General features: G+C 42.2%; 1 protein-coding gene across 2 annotated transcripts in view; it reads left to right on the top strand.

Moving 5' to 3' along the window:
* The window catches only part of NEGR1 (neuronal growth regulator 1), a 684,663-nt gene that overhangs the window by 414,279 nt on the left and 244,119 nt on the right, over positions 1 to 26,265 (top strand). The gene's annotated exons all lie outside the window — the stretch shown is intronic.

The following is a 26,265-nucleotide window of genomic DNA, read 5'->3' as shown; positions in this document are numbered from 1 at the left end:
AGATCCTTCAGGATTTGTGTTATTGGGTTTCTAAATGATGTTCCTCTTGAGATTTTTTTTAAAGGAAAAAAATTAAAGCCTAATCATATTTGTAAGCTTATTTGCAAAGCTTGACATAGCATTGTAACAAAACAAATGTGTATGAGAACAAAAATCTAATAATGAGAGGTCTAACTGTCCTTTCTGCAGCATTACCATAGTTATGCTCAATTTGATATATGTTCATATGTTTTTATGGCCTTTTACTAAGACTGCAAAAATATACAGGTATTAATCTAACAGCATGTCTGAGTAATCTTATCTTCTAATTACTAATTAATGTTTCCCCCCTTTTTACACTTCTTTCTGTTTTGTATGATAAACTCAAATTTACATAACTGATACAAATTAAAACATGTATTTATTTTGTTCCATATGACAAATAGATCCAGGAATGAGAAATGCCTGATTTTTGCTAACTTTAAATTAAGGATGCAAATATATCATCTACAAAGTGCTGTTTTTAGGTAGAAATTCATGCCACCAAATCAGTACAAAACAGCAGGTTTACTAATGATCCGCAGATCATTTGGAGCTACCTCTTTGTTTTACAAACCTTGGAAAATGAAACTGTTTTAAACTGTAATCCTGTTGGTTCACAATACTAGTACTTGCACTTCTTCAACAGCCATGCAGCAGAGGTGAGGGAATGCAAATCTACTGGTTTTGAGCAGCTTATTTCTCCAGTGTCTGCTGTTCTTCACAGCCATAGCGTCTATGGTCTTCCCTTCCTTCCACCATCACATAGAAAAGAGCAATTACATCAGTGTGGTGCAGCAAAATAATTCCAGTCTGTACTATTTTAACATTATATTGTATAACAGTATAGGGTGTTTTAAACTATGGGTTTTATCTCTGTTTTTAGTCTTAATGATCTCTGGGGGGGGGGGAGCTGTAAGTGTTTTAAATCAGCAGATAAACTATTCAAAGCTCCCATTCATAGTATGGCTCTGATGCCCACCTGAATCCTGACTGCAATGAAAAGAAAAATAAAAAGGGGGGGGATTCTTCTACCACTACAGAACTAACTAAATAATCCTATTAAAATTATTAATAAACATATCCACAAATTATTACATTGTTAGATTTCTTATTGCTCAAAAAGTCCATAAATGTTTTCCAATCTCTCAGAAAAGTTTTCATTTGGTCTATCCTTTGAAACCCTCATTAATTTGGCCATTTGGGTTCAGCAACCTTAACAATCCATTCTTCCATCTCCTGTGTTTCAGTCTGTTTCTAGCAGGTTTGAGCAAACAATACTCTTGCTGTTATTTTCATATCTTGAAGTGATTCATATTTACTATCCACATCTTTATTCATAACGCCCAACAGAAATATTCCTAGTAAAATTAAGTAATCTAGCTTTATTTATTTATTTATTTATGTATGTATGTTAACATATAAATCTTAGACCAGGAACTTTTCACCTTCTTAGAAGTCTACTACATATGACAAAAAGGAGCTTTCCTTATCTTGACATCTCCAATAATGATTTGAAATGTTCTGGGCCATTTTTGACAGCCCAGCTAGGGGTGCATTTCTGATTGTTACTCATTCCCACAGGGGAGAAAAAACATTTTCATCAGTTTGTTTCCCTTGGTGAGAATGTCTTTGAAAATTGTGTCGTTTTCAGAGATGTTCTCAAAACCTTCAGCTTTAGAACTATACTGATTTGGCAGGGACAGTCTCCATTAGCCCTCTGTTGTTCAACTTTTTAAGCTGCTTTTCAAATATCCCAGTTTCACTTTCCTCCACCAACTTTTTTTCTTTATTCTCGTCTTACTTCCATTGCTGGTAACTGAGCTCAGAGTGGAAAAGTAGTTTGTACTCTGTTAACTCAGGCTGCATTTAAACTGCAGAAATAATCCTGTTTGGCAATGCTAAGAATTCTGGGTATTATAGTTTGTTGTGGCACAAGGGCTCTCTGACAGCGAAGGCTAAATGTCTCAGACAACTACAGTTTCCAGAATTCCATAGCACTGAACCATGGCAGTTCAAGTGGTGTAAACAGGACCCTTTCTGCAGTTCAGATGCAGCCTTAGTAGGGGGGGGGGGAGAGAAAAGGGGCTTGATCTTGCCCTTCCCAATAGGCTCAGGCAAAAGCAATGTGTTGCTGCTTTTCTTAACTTGTGTATTCTTCCTCATTAGTAACTTCACCACATTTTTATATTTCCTGACCAAACACACACACCAGTTTTCATCTGTAAAATGTTGATGGGTATGAGAAAGTGTATTCTCCCTCCTCATATTGATCTTCCTGATGATCCCCAAGTGGATTGGAAGGGCGATGTTGTCATTTTGCACTGCCTATTGAAACATAGCTTGATAACAATGTTGGGATGGTTCCCACCATCCAACTGGCCACTACATTCTCCAGTGCTTGCCTTCCTTCATGACTGCTCCACTCATGCCTTTTATCTTCCTGCTGCCAAGAGCTATACCTCAATAATTAATGTTAACAGGATTCTGGCCTTAAAATACACTTGTAGACATCTCCTGAGAGTTGTACACCCCAAAGCAACTTCTCCATCTCTGTTTTTGCCACCCTGCATCCAAGACTCAGAGTGTTAAAGTTGGTTGGTGCCAGTGGTTCTTTGATATAATATAATACTATATTCCTCGCACTGTAGCCACTTAGAAGTATGGATTTTCTGCAAACCCTTCTAATTAAACCATATCCTACCCCTGAGGATCTTCTCAAAATCTTCTGTACTGAGTTTTCCACCCTCAGTTTATCTGCTCATTCTGCACATTTTTTTCCTAAATTCGTTTTCATGTTCTTTCTGGCAAAGATCCATGTCCTTATGCTTGCAACAACTAACCCCAAGCAGGCTGATGAAGCTCATTAAGGGAGTTAGGCTATTACTCAATTCTAGTCATAGAGCTGCCTTGATAGAATGTCTATATTTTAAGCTACTGTTCAGAATTACTTATTTAAATAAAACATCATAGTAAGACAGTAAAAGCAAAGTCCCATTCCAACAGAAATAACTAAATCAAGTGAGATGGTGTTCTGGTTATAATAACTGTTGTTTAGAGTGTGTGTGTGTGTGTGTGTGTGTGTGTGTGTACTTATTAAGTCTCATCGGCACTGCAGAAATAATGCAGTTTGACACTTCTTTAGCTGTCATGGCTAAATGCTATGAAAATACAGGATTAGTAGTTTTGTGAGCTATTCAGCCTTCTCTGTCATAGAACATGGGTACCACAACAAACTACAAATCCCAGAATTCCACAGCATTGAGCCATGGCAGTTAAAGTGGTGTCAAACTGCATACTTTTTGCAATGCAGATTATACCTTAGTGGCCTATTAGTGGTGTGGCCCAGCTTCATGTCCCACTAGTGAGAATGATATATCATACAGGCACATGGGAGAGAGAGCCTACCCTGTTGTGTTGCTCCATTTATAGAATGCCCTTCTTGGAGATCCAGTTGGTGCCAGCATTGGTCTCTCTTAGGCACCAAGATAAAGCATGGCTTTTTTTATTAAAGCCTTTGGGGTCTTATCATAGTACTTCTTAATGTATTGTCCTGGACTGCAGCCCGCACAAACAAACACACACCAACAAGGATGGCTCAGCAAGGTAATTAGCTATGCAGCTGGAAACAGTCCACAAACCTTGCAAGGAGTGAGCGAGAGAGCAAGCTGAAAGCCGAAGCCGAAGTCAGGAATACAGAGATCACGATAGTCAGTCCAGTCCAAGGTCAGGTCAGCCAGAAGGTAGCAAGAGTCTAGTTCATTCCAAGGTCAAGAGTCAAGGCAAGGAGGAGTCAAGATACACGGAGCCAGTGCAAGCAGCAGTCACACGAAAGGATCATGCCATAAACTCTGACACCGAGTTAGCATCTCACAGGTGGTTAAGTAGGAGATTCCCTCCTCGGTGCCAGCTGAGGCTTGTTTGCCAAGTGTCTCTCAGCAATCCTTCTGGACCTGCGTCTGCCAGCACTCTCAGCCCTGCATTGCCTAAAGGAGGGAACCTCCAGGCCTGGTTCCTCCCCAGAGTCACCACTAGGCTGCTGTACCACCAGAGGAATCCCATCAGCACTAGGACCTGGCTGAACCTCCTCCTCTGGGGCTGGGAGATGAGGGCTGGGCTCTGGCAGAGCAAAATTAACACCTGGTGCAGCCTCAATTACCCCTTGCTCTGAGTAGACCCATCCTCCTCCTCGTCCTCCTCGTCCTGCTCTTGGCTGGCCATGACATCTATACATGTACATGGTTTTAACTATTTTAGTCTTTTCTGCTGCTTTAATTTTTTTAATTTATATCCTTTCTCTCAACATGGGACACAAGGCACTTTAAAACAAAGTTAAAAATATTGCAGCCAACCCCCCCCCCAGTTTAATTTGATTAGTTATCATATTAAAAATATAATTAAAAATCAACCTCAAAATAATTGAGTAAATGCATGATTTGGTGTGAAGCTCTCAATATAAGTACCGTTGCAAAAAATGCAAGCTTGTTTTAGTCAACCCATGATTTACTTAATATGCTTTTATCCTATTTAAATGGTTCTGTTTGGTTATTTTTATCAGGAACCATTTATATTGCTGTAATTCTATGTTTGCTCTGAGATCTTATAATAGAGGGTGGGATGGAAATAGTTAAATAAATAAATAAAGTCCCCTATATGTCTTTTCTGCAGTAACGCAGAGAATGTTGGAAACTGGCAATTCATCTTCCTCCCCCAGCATCCACTTGTGATTGACAGCAACATTAATTGAAAACCTATATCCAGTTTTTATCATTCACAACATATATACACAACAATAGCATTTCTGTATCAGTAATTTGGGGAAAATTTACTCTACTCCCACATTTAGGACACTGATGAAAGGAAAAGCAGTTTTCTTCCTGACAATCACTGTTCCATCTATCCCTAAGGTGAACTTGATGAAACTACTTTTAGAACCCTTGTTCCCAAGGACCTAAGATGATTCTGATACTGAGAAGGCAGCAGCAGCAGCAGCTATAGTAGTAGTTGTTGTTGTTGAAGTTGTTTGCATCATTTGTATGTTAATGCCACATCCAAAAAAGATGAATCTGTTTCATCTTGAATTTGACTGTTTTTCTGTCTTAGATGCATAATCATTGTCTACTGAGGGCTGCAGGAAAGCAACGTCACAGAATCATGAACCATGAAAGAAATTGTGGCAGAAAAACAAATTATGGCACATTACAGACCGCCCCCTTGAGGCGGCCTGTACCCGCCCCTTTCCCTGAGGTATCGGGGCCTCAGTGGCTAGAATGGCAGCCGCTGAGGCCCCGATCCACCGCTTACCAGGCTGCGGGGAAGCGGCAAAAGGCCGCTTCCCCACAGCCTGGAAAGGGGTGTCCTTGGGGCTTCAAGCCCCAAGGACACCCCGTGGTGGTGGGGAGGAGGAGAAAGGGGCCGCTTGGCCCCTTTCTCCTTTGCGCTGCTGGGTGCAGCCGTGTGAAGACTGCGCCCAGCGGCGCAAACCAGGAAGGAGCTCCGAAACGGAGCTCCTTCCTGCTCTGCACAAAGGGCGCACTAAGCGCCCTGGTGCGGAGCAACGTCACGTCCGCGCCGCCCCGTATAGAGGCGGTGCGGTTGTCACGTCATCATGGCAGCCCCCATGTAAATGGGGCGCCACCATTTTGTACGGACTCAGTCCGTACTAGGGTTAGGGGGGTGCGGAAGCACCACACCTTCCTAACCCTAATACAGACTGACTCCATACTAAAAGGCCCGTCTGTAACGGGCCAATGTTGTGGGACCAACAATCGTGACAAATAAAGGTTGCCTCCTAAATTGTGAAGGTAGTAACTGGGAGAGAATCCAGTAAACAAAGGATCTAGCCCCTGAAAATGGAGTTGCCCTGCAAAGATTAGTGGAGAGACAGGCATTGGGATCATGTCTGAAGGATTCTGTTAGTTGGAATAATTCTTCCAAGAACTAAGCATCAGACTTAAGGAGATAAGAGAGAATGTTTGCTGATGTAGAACTGTGGTGGAGTGATATAAACTGATTTGTGCCCAGTGGATTCCAGTGTGTCATTTATGTTTAGCTATATCTGATTTATTTTTTTCTTTATTTTTTTACTTTAAATGGTTGATGCGTACACAGTCTAGAATAAAAAGGAAATAGTTCATGGGGATTGTAACACATTATTTGCTACTGGTCTGAGAGGAGGAAATGTGACCTTTTGAAACTAGCTCAACAAGAAGTAAATATTGTATGAAGAAGCAGGAAAATCCATTCACACTATGCATGAGGAATAATGAGCATGCTGGGCAGATCACAGCTGTGCTGTTAGTGGTGTGCTCCATACAGAACCAAGAGCAGCTTTCTGATACCCCATGCATCAGTTGGGTCCATTATAGTCACACACTGGCACTTTCCTTCCAAGGCCATGTTCCTGTCTGTCTTATTTGGGTAGAGAACAGGTTCTGAATGAGAGTTGGGTTTCCAGTCCTAGCTGGATAAAAATATACCTGGTGTTACATACTTGAGTTCAAAGTATACTCTCACTTGAAGCAAGTGAGGTGACTTTTTAAAACCTGTTTGGTCTTTTTGAAGATGTGCATATGCACTTTGCACTTGGTAAAATTTGGGTTTTGAGAGAGTTCTCTTCCCCATCCCAATGATATAATGGTTGCTCTCAGTAGTTAAGAATATCTGTGGTGAACTTTGTTCAGGTTTTAAATTTAGCATTCTATCATGTTTTTGCCTTTGCTGATAGATTACTATTCACAATAGTAAAATATATCCAAACACTTACCTGTCAAGTATACAGAATGCTTAGGGAGTTAAGCTGGTGATGGATCAGTTATGTGCAGTGACTTATTCTTTTGTTTCCTGAATTAGGAATCAGGAACGTTTCCTGATGTTCATACCAAGTTCAATACCCTCTTCAAAATATATCAGATGCTTCCCCAGAACTATAGTTACTGATTTCAATTAATTACAAAACAAAATAAAAAACTAAAAGTCCTACATAAAGTAAAGCGAGGCTATATAGTGCACAGATGTACCAGTGTGGATTCATGATAAAACAATATAATTCATCTTTATCTCTTCTCCTGAGACAGTCAAGCATGAAGCTGCAGATGCTCATCCAGTTAGGATTAAAACAGATATATAAAGAGAGCTTCAAGTTACACCTTGACCTTGTATAGGGTCTTCAAATTACATCACTTGTGAATCTCACATTTTTAGAAGTGTACTTCCTGTAAATTTTCAGGTTGCCCTACCTTGAGTCAGTCAGTTCACTGTAGGCATCACCTACTGGATGGGTTGAAGAAAGTAATGATAGCAACAACTTGCTGCCCATTCCTTTCTGTTCAAGGATAGTGCTAAGTGTTCCAGGAAGCCTACCCTGCACCCATAAACTAGTCTGCTCCTGAGGGACAGTAGAAGATTCTAGATGAAGACTCAGCTGCCAGTCTCTCTGCCTTTTTTGAGTGGAATGGGTGCATGGCAACATCCATCTTGTCTTTCGGACCATGGGTAGCAATAAATTGTATGCCCATTCTACTTGCTGTGTATTCAGTGGAATGCAAGTCACTCAAAAAAATCTCCCTTATGCTTAGATAGTGTATCACTAGTAGGTTTAGACTTTATTGTATCTTAACATACACACAAGTAAATATTGTACAATGGGGCCTTGGTATCCACTGGTGTTTGGTTCTAGGTCCTCCCATGGATACCAAAGTTCATGGATGCTCAAATCCCATTAATGCAATAGTGTAGTAAAATGGTGACCCTTGTACAAAATGGCAAAATCAAGATTCTCTCTCTCTCTCTCTCTGAATATATATATATATATATATATATATATATATATTCAAACAGTGGTTGGTTGAATCTATGGATAAGGAATCTTGGATCTGGAGAGCATAATCCCTCCATCCCACTATCAACCCCATGCTTTAGACAGTGTATCAGTAGCGCAGTAGAACAATGGTTCTTAACCTTTTATTTACAAGGGACCCCCTTTCAATATTTTTGTTGCCACAAACCCCCACCACCAACCTAACTCAAGATTTAAAAGCCTAATAATAATAATACCTGACTACTAAACCATTAACAATTAAACTTTCCCCCAGAGGCATTGAAGGGGAAGGGAAGCCTTTTCTCGGGTTTCTCCATACCAGTTTGTGGCTGGGAAAGATTGAATGGCACTGTGCTGGCCCAGCCAGCCAGCCCTTTGTCTTATGTCAAGTGGCTGCTCCATTTGGGGGAAGAGGCAGACTGACAGCCAACCAGCCTTTGCCCTTCTCTCTGTCTCCCTCCCTCTCTACCTCTCTCTCCAGGGGAAACATGAGACATCTAAAAGAATAACCTGATGTAATATGGGGTGGCACAACCTTTTCTTCCAAACCCTCTCTCCAAACAATGAAATTAACAAAACCCTTCCACCTTCTCCTCCCCAAACATTACCACCTCAACTGCTCCAGTAACTGCTTGCACAGCCTGCTCTTCCTGACTATTTAACAATAATCACTTCAAACAGGGCATTTTGTGTATTGACTGCTTCAGTTTTCTTCTATCATTTTCACATTGACTTTGTTGCTCCATCCTTAACAGTTTTAGGATCTCTATTTTGGTGAGGTATTAGGTATTATATACAGGTGTCGTTTGCTCCCCTGAAAAATACTTACCAAGTTACCTTGAGTGCTTTTCTTTACTATAGAATGAAGCTGATTTAATCTTAAATCCTCTTCTCAAGGTAACCCAGTACTTTTTAAATGCCCAAACAAATTACAAAAACAACAACATAGCATCCAAAATTCTTTTTCATCTGAAGGAGGTAATATACTTGTCATTGGCTATAATAATACAATGTCAAGCATCAAGTTTAAAATCAAATTTCATATTGGTGGCATTTGATGATAAACATACCATAAAACAGCTCTCTTCAGACAACAAACCAGGACAGCCAGCTATAGCAAGATGTTCATAGAACTCGAAGTGAGCACCTTCCCCTGACAAGGTCACCTGAAGCCTTTTATAGCTCTGGACCAATAGTGCTTCTCATAACAAAAGGGTTGGTCCATCAACTGACAGTGGAGACATTCTACTAGATGGCAAATTTACCTTCCTTTCACATTAGAGAGGTTCTGGTGCTTCTCTCTCTTTCTCTGCAACGGGTGATGAGTTTTCTTCCATGCAGGAGAAAACCTGGAAAGGCTAAATCTGGAAAAGTGAAGCCTTTCCCCTAGAAACATGTCAATAATAACTCAGTCACTAAGCCATAAACAAAGAAAAGAGACAACAGAAAACAGCAGTCCAGCTTCTCCCAATCAGTTTTAGCCCACTCTCTAAATAAACCACATCCAATCACAGGAAACAGAACAGTGCTTATGTCTTTTAAACTATCTCTTAAAGTGTTAAGGCACTAATAAGATGTTGCCTGCAAAGGAGTGCCCTGTTTCTTGTTCATACAGTAGGCCCTCAGTATCCACGAGGGATCTGTTCCGGATCCCCCCGCCCCATGGATACCAAAATCTGCAGATGCTCAAGTCCCATTGTCCTCAGGGATAATGGAACTTCACCTCCTGCCCCCCCCCCCCAACAACCTTGCTGCTCTCACTGCAGTAGGGGGCTGCCTCCTTTTCTTCCTCCTCCAACTCTTCTCGCCACTGCCAGCAGCAGCAGAAATGGAGAACATGCTGGTCACCCTGGTCTTGGTTTTCTCTGGATGTGTGTGTGTATCCCTTTGTTCCCAAACTAGAGGCACAACATGAGACACACACACACATCCCTCAGGTAAAAGCCAGACCAGGGTGAGCAGACACGTGTTGGAATGATGTTCCTTTTAACTGTGGCAAAATATTTTGAGCAATTTTGAGGAACTGCTGAGACAGAGCACTTGGCATGATGCAAAAACTTTCTACAGGGAATGCATCATGCTGAGTAGCACCAGGTGATGACTCTTAGCCAACTCTGTTTATAAGTGCACTGAGAGTTAAGGCACCTGTGGACTGATGTGTGGTAGATTGTTCTTAGTGGGTTGGAGACAGTGGATTATTGATGGTTGGGTTGTTTAATAACAGACAGAGTAAGTTGATGGGAGTCTTGAGGAGTGTTTGTACATATTTGTATATATTGCAATAAGATAAAGAACCTCCAAGAACTTGGAAGAACATCAACAGTGTCTATAAGTTTATTCAAGTGGCAAGTGCATTGCCAATACTTAAACTGAACTGGTGGTTCCACACTCTGCTACTGTTAGCTACTTCTGAGAGTGTTTACCTCGGACAGTGCTGTAAGTTGGCATCTCTGGTGAGCCTAGAGTTTTGTTTTTGTTACTGCATATCAGCAACATAGAAGAGAGAGCCAACAACACATCCTCCATTTCCAGCAGTGACGGGAAAAGCCAGAGGAGGGGGAAAAGGAGGCAGCTTCCTATCACAGTGAGAATAGTGAGGTGCGCTTCAGGCAGCTGGGGCGGAGAGAGACAGACCAAAGGGTGGGATGGGGATGCAAGGGAAGGAGAGCGCATGCATGAGACATAGCACGGCTTCCCTTAGCCTCTCCCTTCTTTCTCCCTCCTTGTTTGTTGCACCAGATGCCTCCCTTTCCAAACCCTCTCCCGCTCCCCTCGTCCTCTTCCCCCTCCTCCGCTGCCCCTTCCTCCTCCAACTCCTCCTCCGCAACACAGGCCTGCCATCCGCAGATGCTTGAATCCACGGTTGACAAGTCCGCAGCTACAGAGGGCCCATTGTATGTTGCTCAGTTTTGACCTGGCAATTATATTCTAAAACTGTATTCCTCCAAAAGCTATTCACATTGGCATTCTCCATTGTCCACATGGGTGGAGGGCAAAATGGGAGATTTCAAGCTTATAGAACATGGCAGGATTGAGATATAAATTTGCAACTCCCACAAATAATATCCTTAATAATAAGTTGCTAGAAAGACAAGAAAAGAAAAAAGATTCCATTGGTGCGTTACAGACCGCCCTAAAGTGGGCGGTCTGCCGCCACCGCTATTCGCTATGGAGGGAAGCCTCAGCGGCCAGACCGCGAGGCTTCCGACCGCAGCAAAAAAGGAGCACCGAAATGGGGCTCCTTTTCAAAATGCGGAAGTGGCCCCGCGAGGGGCCAAGCACGCCCTTGCGGCGTCACTTCCGATGCGCCACGTCTGGACGCTGTGCGTCCAAGACGTAAAAATGGCAGCGCCCATGTGGATGGGCGCTGCCATTTAGGATGCGCTCCACACGTGTTGGGAACAGGGCCGGTTAGGAAGGGGCAACCCTTCCTAACCTAGGACACCCCTTCCTAACCCTAGGACGCGCAGAGTGCGTCCTAAATGGCGGTCTGTAACCCGCCATTATTATTTTTTATGGGAAGATAACATGGAAATCTGCCATCAACCAAAACTAGTTTCTAAATCTACCATATAATAATTCCAATATTTGCATATTTAGCCCCCGTGATGTTACTCTTTTGAATCATATGCATTTTTGAAGCCCAACATAATGCATCCACAGAATTATTGAAATAGCCTGCAGAAAATTAAATACTGATTTTAAAAACCTAAGCAATTTAGTATGGTAGGCTAGCAGTTGATTTCACTAACTGGCTTGCAAGGAAAAATCATTTGTCAGTAATACATTGCAAATAGTAATGCATCATGTCTCAAAGCATTAAAAGATTATTTTGTTAAAATTCAAACATTAATATGAAGTACTAGCCTTAAAAATATGTGTTTTACTGTTTATTTTTTTCAGTGTGATATTTAACTTCAAGGTTTTGTAAAAACCAGAGTTTGGAAACCCCAAATCAATATAATTTGTTTCATTTTCGGCTATATAGGTCACAGATGTTCATTTTCTTCTTTGCCATAGAATAGAATTTTGCAGGATGGATTAGAGTAATAGATTCATTGCAGGAATCTGCATGGGGAATCTGATTAATAAATTATCCTTTTATGTGGAAATAATACTTCTGTATGTTTCTAATCTTGAGGATGTTCTGCAAAGTATGCATGCTTTTTGAGGTCATTAAATGAACTATGCTAAGAGTGGATTATTGCCTTTGAGGGTTAGATAGTGACATATTTTGAAATATGTTTCTATTTTGGCAAAATGTACAAACTCATTTTAAAATGAAGGCAGTGTAATATTATACTTGGTTGTTCTGGGAAACTGAAAAGCTGTATTTTTTTTTTCCTTCAGCTTTTTTCTGCTACTGCAAACCAGTCATAAAAATTCTGGCTACTCATTTAAAAATGAAAAAAGGGAGAACTGAGCCAGATTTAATCATTCTGAGGCACAATTCCAATAACTCTCATTTTGATTTTTTTAAAAAATTGGTGCACAAAACAAATCAAAGAATGTGTCTTCTTCCCAGTCTAGAACAGTATTCGGAAGGTTTGTTGGTAGGGATGGAATAATGACTGATTTCAAGGGTTCCTGTGTGGAAGAAAGGATATCATTTTGGACTTTGGGCTTGAGTGACAAGTCTTAAAAGAAGGGAAACAGGTCCTTTCTTTCTCATTTACTTTTACTATAGTCCTTAGGATGACTGTAAGTCCAAGGGCCATTGTACCCTTCTTCCTGACACTTCTTCTGCAGCAATTGTGTTTTAATCCAGGGACTTGAGAGGGGCAAAATCATGGCTGGTGTACCAATAATAGAACTCTGATCTGTCCTAGACAAGAAAAGGAACCAGGGTGAACAGATGTCCTAACTGCAAAGGAGCATAAAACACAAATGAAATGTAGGACATTCAAGAAAAATGTAGGTATTAACCAAATAAAAGCTGAAAACATTAATATAGATATAAATTCATGCATCTTTATGCTCATGGAGGCCATTTTGAAATTCCTCCTGGACAGAAGGTTGAAATGGAAACAGAGGACATCTGGTCACTCTGAAAGGAATCTACCATTGTGTTTCTGTTTCCCACCTCAAAGGCTGTGAATTGGAGGGAAAGCTGTGTGTATTCATTCCTGGTAAAAATGATTCCACTTGCACTGTCTGCAAATGCCATTATATAACCTGGGCACCATTTTTATCTCAACCTTAGTTGTAGGATATATGAAACACAAGCTCATATATATTACATACCTATCCAGCTAGAGGTTTTGGAGCTGTGGCTCTGCCCGACATCCTGTTTTTATTGGTATAGATATTTGCTCTGAACACCAGGGCACCACTATTTGCCATTTTTTTCCTGCCTGCATAAACTAAACATTCAGCTTCTCTATTTGCAAGTTGTGTTGTGACAAAGAGAGAAAAGAAAGGAAGGAAGGAAGGAAGGAAGGAAGGAAGGGAGAGAAAATTTCAGAAATCTGCTCTGTATTGGTTTAGTGAAAATCCATTGTGTGCTTTCTAAAGTTATGAGGTTTCAAAGTTTGTATTTTAATGTAAGCAATCCCCACAAGTATACTGTGTAATGTATGTCAAATATGAATTCTTTGGTAGAAATTGGAGGGGTAGTATTTCAAGGCTGACTTTGTCCCAACAGTGGAATGAACATCTGTGCTCTTGGGAGTTTTGCAGAAGATGTAGAAAATAGAGGATGAATGTGTGTAAAAGAGAGACGGGAGAACTTCTTCTGTGTTTGTGTGTGTAAATGATGCTTATCATTATGTGCAAGACAGACAACTCAATAATCATCTTGATGTGTGTGTCTGTTCCCTACCTGTAAAATATGCCACTGTTTTCTACACGGCTAATTTAATAGACATAAAATCAATTATTATATGGGATTAGTTTTAAAAGCTAGGTCAATTCTAGGTAGCATCAACAGAAGGAAAGTAATAGTAGCACTCTATTCAGCTTTGATCAGACCTTACCTGGAATATTGTGTCCAGCATGGCAATTGAAGATAAATATCAACAAGCTAGAATATGAGCCTCAATGTGAACAGCTCAAAAAGAACAAGTAACAGAGCTGGGTATGTTTTTTCTTGGAAGATAGATTGAGAGGCCTTGAAAATGAGCCCTGTGAGGAACAATTTAGGGAGTTAAGTATGTTTAGCTTGAAGAAGAAGTGACTGAGCAGCAATATGGTGTCCATGTTTGAATATGATACAGCAAGCTTTCTTTTCTGCTTCTCCAGAACATAGGGCACAAATTAATGCATTCAGATTATAAGAAAAGAGGTTCCACCTGACAGTAAGAGCTGTTCAGCAGTGGAACAGACTGTCTTAGGCGGGATACAAATCGCCATATAGTACGTATTCTATACATACTAGGGTTAGGAAGGGGCGGTGCTTCCGCACCCCCCTAACCCTAGTACGTATAGAATACGTACAACATGGCGGCGCCCCTTCCACATGGGGGCTGCCATGTTTACGTACTGGACGCATAGCGTCCAGACGTGTCGCGGCGCCTATGACGTCACGAATGCGCCAGCAGCGCCTCGCAACATCATAAAGGCACCGCAAAAAGAAGCTCCGAAATGGAGCTTCTTTTTTGCTCCGCGCAGGAGCCGCGCGGTTTGGCTGCTGCAGCTCCCGCACGGAGCAAATGGCGCCGGCGGGAGACCGCCGCAAAGCGGCGGTCTGTATCCCGCCTTAGAGACTAATGGAGTTTCTTTCTTTGGAAGTATTTAAACAGAGGTCAGATGGGCAGCTTTAGAGAGTATTTTAACTGTGTATTCCTCCAAGAGGAACTGGGTTGGACTAGATGGTGACGGTAATGGTGGCAGTGGTAGTGATCATGATTTATCCATTTGTATTCTGCCTTTACCTCTAGTACTGAGTTGCAGAGTTTACATAAATTAAACCAAATACCATTTTAAAAAGCATTTACAAAAAACATAAGCAAAACAAATAGATTCTCTTTATTTTACTATTCAGTTCTGTTTACGTCTTCTTTAATAAACAATCTGGTCTAAATGCAGTTTTTGGTCTTATATTTATTATTTATTTATGTATGGTATTTATACCCCGCCCTTAAGCCCTAAAGGCTATCAGAGTAGCTTCCAATTATTAGTTTTATTTAGACGGTTCCCTGCCCTCAGGCTTAACTAGAGTCAACCCACTGAATCAATTGACTACTTAAAGTAGGTAAATTTCATTGATTCAATGAACCTGTTCTAGTTATGACTAACAATTGGATATAGTTAACATTTCCTCATGGTCATCAATATGTTGCTCCACTTCCTCATCCAGCATGTCAACAAGTCCTTTTCTACCAACTTGTATTGCTCTTTCAGTGAACCCCTTCTGTTTTCTCTCTACACATTGTCCTTAGGTAAACTCATTAGCTCTTTTGCTTTTTCCTACCATCTGTACGCCAATGACACCCAGCTGTATCTTTCCACCCCTGACCTTTCTCCAAAGCTTGAACAGCAAGTTTCGTCTTGTCTCACAGCTGTCTCGCAGTGGATGTGCCATCGGCATTTGAAGCTCAACTTGTCCAAGACGGAGCTTCTTGTCTTTCCTCCTAAGCCCACCCTTTAACACTCCTTTTCTGTCTCTGTGGCAACATTTCTATTCAACCAGTCCAGCAAGCCCGCAGTCTTGGTTTTATCTTTGACTCTTCTCTGTCGTGTATCCCTCAGATCCAGACCACAGCCAAGGCTTGTAGATTCTTTTTGTACAATATTGCCAAAATCCGACCATTTCTCTCTGCCTCTACTGCCAAGATCCTGGTCCATGCCCTAGTGATCTCACGACTTGATTACTGTAACATCCTTCTGGCAGGGCTTCCTCTTTCTCATCTCTGTCCTTTAATTTCTGTCCAGCATTCAGCTGCACGCATTATCACATCTGCCCACCGCTCTGACCATATCTCTCCTGTGTTGGCATCCCTTCACTGGCTCCCCCTCCCTTTCCGCATTCAGTATAAGCTCCTGCTGCCCACGTTTAAAGCCCTCCATGGGCTGGCCCTTCCTTACTTATCAGACCTTATTTCTCCTCACCTTAGCACTCGGGCCCTCCGTTCTGGTAGTCAAGGTCTACTGTCCCAGCCCAGGATTTCCTCTGCCCCACCTCGGATTCGCCCTTTTCACTCGCTGCCCCTCACTTCTGGAACCTTCTCCCCCCCCCCCTGAAGAAGAGCCATCACTTCTTTAACCAGCTTCAAAATGGAGTTGAAGACCGTCCTATTCAGAGAAGTGTTCCCAGGCATTGCATAATTGTCACTTGCCTCCCTGGATGAAGATTAACCATCCATTATGAAGCCAAGCCCTCCCTCCAGTCCATCTGCCTTGGTCCAGGCCTTGGAGGTAGAGAGGATCTGCTGGATCTCATCGCCTTCCCCACCACTACTCCCTTCTCCTTTTGTGTGGCGTCTTTTTAGATTGTAAGCCTGAGGGCAGGGAACCGTCTAATTAAAAAGACTGTATGTACAGCGCTGTGTAAATTTACAGCGCTTTATAAATAAAGGTTAATAATAATAATAATAATAATAATAATAATAATTCTCTTAACCTCTCCATCAATCACCAGGCAGGCATAAAAATCCTCCATGATGTCTCCACACGTTCTGCCAAAAGGCAGTTACAGGTCCTGGTTTTAATTCATCCAATGCAGCTTTGATGAATATTATTGCATCAGAAACAGTGAAAGCTTTCCAGCATTGCACTATGTCCACATTAGGATCTGCATCAGCTGCTGCAACAATGTGATCAAATATGAAGTGGCCGCACATGGCCTTGATAAAACTAATAGATATTCTGGTCAAGGGGCTGAATTGACAAGGTTGTACAGTACTGGGAGGTAAGAATACAACATCAGCACTTTCATTTTCATAGCCTACAGATTCAGGATGGCCAGCTACATTGCCTACTATTAATAGGACTTTGAATTCTGAATGTTTCTTAGATGAAGCATTGGTAAAACTGTTTGGTAAACAAGATGGCTCTCACACACACTTTCTTATTATGCTGCCAGAACACAGGCAGATAAAACTTGTTTTTGTTTATAGGAGCACATGGGCTCTTCAGTTTGTACACTATGTCTGGCTTTATCATATGCACTGCAGATTTGCCACGTAGGACTAGAATTAATCTGTTCTTCCATGATTTATGCCCTGTGCTGACTTTACAGTTTCATGAATGCAGATTCTAATGGGTATTCTTTTCCCCCAGAAGAGCCTGTTTTATTGCAACTGAACACCTATTTTGCTTGTTATCCTTTCTCCCGAATCTACTTCTTAAACTCTTCTAGAAATGTGGCAACAGCTTCTTTATTGGCAGACACAGCCTCTCCAGCCAGTTTTATATTTTTTCAATCCATACCTATCTCTAAATTTGTGCAACCACCCTTATTTGTAGTAAATGGTTTGTTGGCACTCATTTGAGGGGATGCCCTGCTGAAAGCTTCATAGATGTTCACTGCTTTTTGGTGCAACACTTTGCCACCAAAGGAAACATGTTTTATGCTTATGTCCTCTTAACACAAATTTAAGGCCTTTTCCATTTTCATTATGCATTTACCATGCAATTTAGACATACCTTTTTCAAGATGACCACTTCACCAGCACAAGTGACTAACAGGCAGGTAGCATACAAGCCAATCAATGCTGAACACAAGGTAGCATGAGCAGCATAAGCAGCACAAGAAAGCATGAGGAAACAACTCAAGGGGGGCTTTGCATAGAAGTGAAACTGCATAATGCAAACTTGCATAATATACAGGTTTACTGTACTGTAATTGAGTGTCTTTATTTGCATTCTGTAAGCGTAGAAAACGTGAATGTCTATCTTTATTAACATATATGCTTTTAAATTGTAGCCTTGTTGTTCTGGAAATTAAGCTATGACAAAACTCATTTTAAGCTGAGGAGTGCAATTTTGAGCATGTTGAACCAAAAGTAAAGCTTTGCAGAATAAATACTGAAATGAAGTGATTTAGGGATGATTGATAAATCCAACTTCATTCATTCTGAACTCTCTCTCTCTCTCTCTCTCTCTCTCTCTCTCTCTCTGTGTGTGTGTGTGTGTGTGTGTGTGTGTGTGTCAACTTGAATTAATGTGGAGGTTAGAACAAAGGCCTAAATCCAGTGATTACTTCCAACGAGAACAGACTAATAAAATTAATGGGATTTATTTATTGTTTTATTTTTAGCAATTGAAAATCAGTTGAGACTAAGTATTGGATTTAGACTTAATTGTTGTGGTCGCCCTCTTTTTCTATTGCCTTTTACTTTACCAAGCATTATGATCTTTCCCAATGAGTCATGTCATTTCATGATGAAAATGGATGATAGTGTGAATGTTAAAATTAAAATCTTTCATTCCTAGTGGCCTGGACAAGGTTGTTTTTATCTCCACCCACTCTTGTAAAATCTTTCAGAGTTTTTGGATGATCCTTTCCCCTGCAGTCTGAGTTGATCTGCCCTTAAATATTATCCATATTTGTTCTACCATCTGTTCACAAAATGTTAAAAGAACTACAGTTTGTTCACATGTTTTCATTTGATGGGCAAATGGTTTAGGGTTTTCTGGTTCAACAACTTCTGAAGTTTGATTGTATGTTGGCGTGTATAACCTATAACTACTGTAGAAATGTTATATGAATGTGATACTGTGTACATCTGTTATCCTTTTATTATTTTATGTAGCTCTCTGAAAAAGACCATAAGAGCCCAGATAGACTGAAATACATTGAGCTTTTGCCCTAATAAATAAGCCTTATTTTGATTATCTTGATACATGGCTTTTGTTTCTGTGGGTCCCGTTGGATGCTCCTTTTACTTTTCTTTGGCTGTCACACTATAGAATTGATATCAATTCTATCACACTATAGAATTGATACTGTTTTAATTGTCAAGGCTCCAGTCTATTGAATTCTGGGATCTGTAGTTTGTTGTGGCACTAGAGTTCTCCGGCAGAAAAGGCTAAATATCTTAGAAACTACAAATCCCAGAATTCTACAGCAGCGAACCAGGGCAGATAAAGCAGTGTCAAACTGCATTGATTCTGCAGTGTCAATGCAGCCTTAGGCGGGATACAGACGGGCAAAAAGGGGTGTATTCATGACGTCATGAAGGTAGAGCCTTCAGATGGGCCTTACCTGAATGCCGCCATGAACACGCCCCCCGCACGCCCCAAGCGGGAAGAAGCGGCATTAAAAAGGTGCTGCTTTTCTCCGCTTCTTTTCCGTTTGATGCGCAGCTGCGCAGCTCTGTAAGCTGCTGCACCGGTACGCCAGAATTGCTACGCCGCTAATTTAAGTTGCCCATTTAAAAGCTCCATGTCTGCTGCGTCGCATAATGAGTCGGGGTCCTGGAACATGCGCAGTTTGCAGTCAGGCTTTAATTGCAGCGTCAGCTGCCCTGCAGGTGTGGAAGCTGCAGCACAGCTGCAGCGCATTTTAAGACTCGTAACCCTAACCCTAACCCTAGAGCAACATGTACGCATGCGCTGCTTGGAAAGTTTGGAATTTAAAGTGAACCCCCTACACACATTCCTGTGCCATTTTCACCTAACAATAAAAAACGCTAAAACTGTAAATATTTACATATATACAAGGGAGGTGATGGGGGATGGCAGGGGGACAGCAGTGGCAGCGGAGACAGCTGTGGCTGTGCATTGCAGATTCAGCAGGAGCGCGGGGACCAAAGGAGAGGAGGCATCCATGATGCTGGTGACACTGGCAAAGTGCAAGCGGACAAGGATGCCAACACCAGCTGATCACCAGCTGGCAGGAGACCACCATTGTTCTTGGGCAGAGCGGGGGGGAAAGTTTTAAAGGGGCTTGGGCACTTTAAATGTGCCCATAGGCTTTCTGTCGCCGCTGCTTAGCACTGCAGCTGCGCAGCTGCGCATCCGCCAGCCGGCAAAAGAAAAAAAAAGCCCAGTTTTTGGCCGCCCGTGAGGAAGCTGCCTCTCTCTTTGCAGCGTCCTCCAAGGCGGCGGTTTGGAAACTCCGGGTCTGAAACGGCCCCAGGTGAGGCGTCTTCACTGCCCCCCATGTGGAAGCCCCATCTCCTGAGCCACGCCCCGGGGGCGGGCGGTCTGGAGGCTCCGTATTCAGCAGAATACACCTCCAAGACGTCTTCCCCTGCCCGTCTGTATCCCGCCTTAGTCAGTTTAAAGAATGTTCTGAGCTTTAGCTCAGTCTAATTCTCATTAAATAGCGTTGGTCAAGGCTGCATTAGAAGACCACAAACCAGTTCACTTCCAAATGGGTGCAAAGCATTTATAGAGAGCAAGAAGAGTCTACATGACCAGGATGGCAATTTTATTTTATTTGAGTGAAGGAAATGTTGGATTTAATAAGGCATTTGTAAGATCCTCAGGGTAGTCTGGCACAAAATCATACGCCTGAGTGTAGTTGATGAGCAAGCACCAGTATGGTTAGAATATACAGTGGGTCCTTTCCTTATGTGGCGGATCCGTTACCTTATGTGGGGATCAGTTTATGCGTAAGGCATAAAGCACGTATGCTTGAGCCCCATTGGATATAACGAAGCTTGTGCTTGCGCCGCGGCCATGCGCACCAACCTCAGGAACACATGTCATTCTCCTTTTTGCCACGTGGCTTCAGCATAAGCTGAAAGCCTCGTATAGTATGGCTGCGGATGGCAAGGGCATACAGTATTTCTTTTTTGGGGGGAGGAGATTATTGAGTTTAGAACACCAAAGGTTATGATGCACATTTGAACTATTTTAAAAAGCTGAACAGTAGTGCCTGGTAAGCAGGCTCTGCTATTAAAATAATATAGAATAAATATAATGTCCAATATCAACAGCTTAGGAACCTGTAGGAAATGGTGTCTAGAGGCCATAGAGATTCTGTTTTATGTTGTGAAGTCAACACAGAATGTGGATGGCAGAGAAAATAAGTCATGGTCTGTGTTTTTAGATGTTGAAGGAAGTTATGTCACTGCCTAAACTTGGCAACAATCTTAACTCTAGTCTCCTAAGGGAGTGGATGTGGCGCTGCACTTGAAATGCACGTCTCCTCAGGAAAAAAATAAAATAAAAATCAGTCACTGAAATTGCCCCCACATGTAAACAATTTGTTTTGTAGAAAAAAAACAGGAAATGCCTGTCAAATTGTCCCATATCTGGCAAACAATCTATAGCCATTTCCCACCTTTCTCTCAAGAAACAGATTTGTGGGCTGTTTCCCACCCAATATAGATTTTTAATAAATAAATAAATAAATGAGGGAGAAAACATGCTGACGTGCAACTTTTCAAGGATGTCATACTAGCCATTTGTGATGTCTCTAGGCCGTGTTCAGTAAACATTCCATGTGCTCCCTTCTGTCCTCGAAGTCTGCCTTGAATTGATTGTATGCGTTTGTGCAGCCTTGCAACAGCTCTTGTAAAAGAAAGCTGGTTGGAATTATTTTTATTGATTTTTCCTACTATGTAATTTTTATAGAGCTGTTTGACCAGTCTGACTCAATACATATCATTGCAGGCAGTCCCCCACCCTGCAATGTACATGCAAAACTAAAGTATCAGAAGACCATGCCAAGTCATACTGCTGACAGCCTTTTTAGGTTTTGATTAGACCTGTCCTTAAAGCTCTGGCAGGGAATTTGTAAATGGAAGGGGAAGACTAGGAACAAGAAGGGCTTTCATATTTTTTAAGTAGATGACTAAACAGCAAAGTTTTAAGTTGCAGGGATAATGGGTGCTAAGGGTTAGAAAAATGGTCTACCACTAATATGGCTGTAATATGATTTTTAGCAGAAACCAGATGTGCCATTAAAACAGCCCTAGTATGGGCCCAAATATGAAATTAATTCAAGAAGATGCCATTGCATGGGTTACTGTTAGACCAATGGAACTGGTTTAGCTGAATCCCACACCAAATCACAACAATTTGTATTTGCTTCAGATTAAATTAGATTGGCCCAATTTGGTTCTGGAGAGGAATGGCACAGTCTGAAATAACTGAACCGATCTAGAGATTTGAGCATAAAAATAAATCAGGAAGAGCATGACCAGAATACTATAGGTAGCATGTGTTACCTCACTATATAGGTAGGTACTGTTGTCCTTGTCCTTGTTGTGGAAAGAGGTATGCAGTATCTCCTTGTGCAGCTCCCCCCATTGCACAACCTCAGTTTGAGATTAGGTTCATCTCATGGTCTGTCAGTAGCTAGACAGATACATGTATGCTGGAGGCCCAAGGGGATAATGGCTCCTGGTTGAGGTAGGGCAGTAATGTTCAAACTCTGGCCCTCCAGGTGTTTTGGACTTCAGCTCCCAGCATCCCAGACCATTAGCCAAGGTGGCTGAGGCTTCTGGGAGCTGAAGTCCAAAACACCTGGAAGGCCAGAGTTTGGACATCGCTGAGGTAGGATAACCTGCAAGTCTTCAGGAGCCTTGAGTCTCTTCAGTCGCATGGCAGAAGTACACTGGTGGAGCTCAAAATCACCTACAGATGTGAGTAACCCCCCACCCCACACTCAATAAAAAGATATTTGGATTTCTCAGTGCATGCTAATGAAAATACCAATGATTGGATTTCTGAATCATGATCAGGGTCTGGATCAAGCTGAATTAGAAGCAGTCTGGACTAAATATGTACCTAATACCAATAAGGCTCCAGAGGCTGCATCTACACTGCAGAATCAATGCAGTTCAACACTGCTTTAACTGCCCTGGCTCATTACCGTGGAATCATGAGATTTGTAGTTTGTTGTGGCACTAGAGCTGTCTGACTGAAAAGGCTAAATATCTCACAGAACTACATAGTGTTGAGCCATGGCAGTTAAAGTGGTGTCAAACTGCATTGATTATGCAGTGTAGATGCAGCCATTGTGAATATGGGGACACATGTATAGCCCTAGGTACTATGCAGAAAGTCTGATGCTCAAGGCAGAGGAATGGGATGAAAATTCAGGGCTGGAGTAATGTAGAAAAAATGCAGATAAGTCACACATCAGCTAATGCCTTAGGAATGGTTTTGCTAAAAGAACAGGTTTTCAGAAGAGGTGAAAAAAGAGTGAGAGAAGCAGCAGCCTACTGCAAAAAGGATGATGACAAAGCTGTTCAGGCCCAGGGAGTTTCACTACTGATTTATCAAATGGAACTGACATTTGGGTTTCTAACAAACAGAAGCTTTTATAAATTGGTCCCTATAGGAAGTGTTCTTACAGGCAGTGCACAAAACCTAGAATAATTGGTGTGAGATTTTGTTACAAAGAAAGTGAGTTTAAGAGCACTGACTGAAAATCACTTGAAACAGCATAATGCTAGTAAAGTTCTAATTTAAACATAGAGTCCCTCAAGAACATTTTTAAAAATCATGATGAACAGGACCTTTTTGGTAGTGTCATAGTTTTTCTGAAATGTGTCACCCTTATGAAATCCAAGCTGTAAGCGTCTTTCAATATTCAAGAAGCAATATTATTATTACTATTACTATTAATATCCCACTTTTCTCCCAAGACTGGGACTCAGGGAGGCTTACAACATTAAAAAAACAACACAATTAAAACATACAAAAATAGTACATTAAAACAGAATTCAATTACTACAATAATTAAAGCAAATTACATATTAAAATATAAAATACTTTAAAAAGATAAAAATGTTTTAAATACATTAAAACAATATAGCACCCCAGGCCATTATTTAAAAGCTTTCAGTTTTGAATGCCTGTCTGAAGAGGAAGGTCTTCCCTTGTCAGCAGAAGGCCATCAAGGAAGGGGTCATTCTGGTCTCCCTGAGCAGGGAGTTCCAAAGTCTAGGGGCAGCCACAGAAAAGGCCCTCTCTCGTGTCCCCACCAACCTTGTGCGTGTGATGGTGGTGCAATGGAGAGAAGGGCCTTTCCTGAGGATCCTGGGCCTGAGCCATATAGGATCTGAGCCATATAGGGCTTTATAGCTCATCACCAGCACTTTGAATTGTGCTTGGAAACAAACTGCTAGCCAGTGGAGCTGTTTCAACAGGGTGTTGTATGACCTCTATAACCTGCCCCCATTAGCAGCCTAGCTGCATCTCTTTGGACCAACTGAAGTTTCCAAACACTCTTCAAAGGCAGCCCCATGTAAAGCCCGTTGACAGTAGTCCAAATGTGATGTAACCAAGGCATGTACCAATGAGGACAGATCCGGCATCTCGGGGAATGAGCACAGTTAGCACACAAGTTTTAAATGTGCAAAAGCACTCCTGGTCACTGCAGAGACCTGGGCCTCCAGGTTCAAAGCTGAGTCTAGGAGTACCTCCAAACTGTGAACCTGCATTTTCAGGGGGAGTGTAACTCCATCTAACACAGGCTGTATCCCTGTTCCCTGATTGGCCTTCTGACTGACCAGGAGCACCTCTGTCTTATCTGGATTGAGATTCAACTTGTTTGTCCTCATCCAGTCCATTACTAATGAGAGATACTGGTTTAGGACGAGGACAACCTTCTTGGATTGAGGAGTAGTCGCAGGTACATCTAGAGCCAACCACATAACACCTGTTTTGAAATCTCTTCATTGGCTGCCAATTAGTTTCCGGGCAATGCACAAGGTGATGGTTATTACCTTTAAAGCCCTACATGGCCTGGGTCCAGATTACTTGCGGGAGTGCCTCCTTCCACATAATCCACCCCGCACACTAGGTCCTCTGGGAAGAATCTGTTGCAGCCTAAGAAGACTGAGTTGGCCACAGTGACCCAGAGGACCCTTTCATCTGCCGCTCCTAGGCTTTGGAACTACCTGCTGGACAAGAACTGTCATATTACCACTCTAGAAGCCTTTATAAAGGCTGTTAAGACCTATCTCTTCCGGCAGGCCTTTACAAATTAGCCCTCTAGTCTAGCCTGAAAAGTATCCATTAACACTGCACAGACAGGTGCCAATATTCATCCACTGACACTGTATCAATTGTAGCAAAGTAAACAAATAAACCCACAAATCTGTAAATTTGTCCACCAAAATGGAAATCAAAGAAAGTGGAGGCTGTGAAATAACAAGTCATCCCTGGATGCATTCTGGGGGGGGAAAGTTTAAATTGGCCTCCAGAAGATTCAATTGTTTCTGTTTGATAATGCAAGATTTACCTGACCTGACTGTTTCATTTCCCATGTTTATATGCTAAGTCTTGAATTAAAAGTCTGCTGAAACATGTTGAATGGCTCTTCTTGGTTGTGGTATAGGAACTTAACCCTATTTTTCTATGTTGCTTCTGCCTTTGGTACCCATGTTTCTTTTGAAGAAGTAATGCCCAGCAATGTGTATCCTTCATTATATGAGAAGGGGCTGTGAATAATACATTTAGTTCCCATGGTTTTGCACGCCCTTCATGTGTTTCAGGATACCACCAGGAAGCCATTTACATCCATGGAGATTCCTTGACCTGTACAGTTTACAATCCTGGAAAGTCTCATGAGAAGCATTCTTGGATCAAAATGGCTTTTAGTGGTAGAGGTTATCCCTCAACATGTGAGAAAGTTGTACAGTCTCAAGGATGAGACTAAACGTGTAGGCGGGTTACAGACCGCCATATTAGTACGTATTCAGTACGTACTAGGATTAGGAAGGGGCGGTCCTTCCGCACCCCCCTAACCCTAGTACGGACTGAGTCCGTACAAAATGGCAGCGGCCGTTCCACACGGCCACCGCCATGATGGCGTGACGAACGCGCCACCTCCAAACGAGGCGGCGCGGACGTGACGCCATTGCTCCGTGCGAGGGCACTTAACACGCCCTTTACGCGGAGCAGGAAGGAGCTCCGAAACGGAGCTCCTTCCTGGTTTGCGTCGCTGGGCTCAGCCTTCAGACGGCTGCACCCAGCAACGCAAGGGAGAAAGGGGCCAAGCGGCCCCTTTCTCCTCCTCCCCGCCACTGCGGGGTGTCCTTGGGGCTTGAAGCCCCAAGGACACCCCTTTCCAGGTTGCGGGGAAGCAGCCTTTTGCCGCTTCCCCGCGGCCCAGAAAGCGGCGGATCGGGGCCTCGGAGGCTGCTGATCTGGCAGCTGAGACCGCGATACACCAGGGAAAGGAGCACCTACAGGCTGCCCCAAAGGGGCGGTCTGTAACGCGCTGTAGTCATTGAATCCTTTCTTGCTGTTTCTTTCCTATGAGTAACTCTGCATGAGATTTGACATGCTATGAGAGATATGTGTATACATACAATATCTGCAATGCAAGTTTTTACCCAACTGTCCCACTGTGCTCAGTAGGATTTATTCCCAGGGAACCATATCCAACATTGCAGGCTGAAAAGTAACTGTCAAGGAAACAGATCCAATGTAGCTGTGCCAAAATAATGTCTGGGAAATGCTACTTTATGAGGTTATTTGGCTGTTAAACCTTGTAACATATATTTTATCTAAGACAGTGCAACTGTGGATCAAGGTAGCTATTATCTGGGATTAACATGAAATCGTGCGATATTATA

The sequence above is a fragment of the Sceloporus occidentalis genome, unplaced genomic scaffold, assembly GCF_023333645.1.
Source record: "Sceloporus occidentalis isolate IW3139 unplaced genomic scaffold, rSceOcc1.0.p SCAF_3, whole genome shotgun sequence".
Lineage (NCBI taxonomy): Eukaryota > Metazoa > Chordata > Lepidosauria > Squamata > Phrynosomatidae > Sceloporus > Sceloporus occidentalis.
The sequence above is the reverse complement of the archived record's forward strand: the minus strand, read 5'-3'. Positions and strand labels throughout refer to the sequence as shown.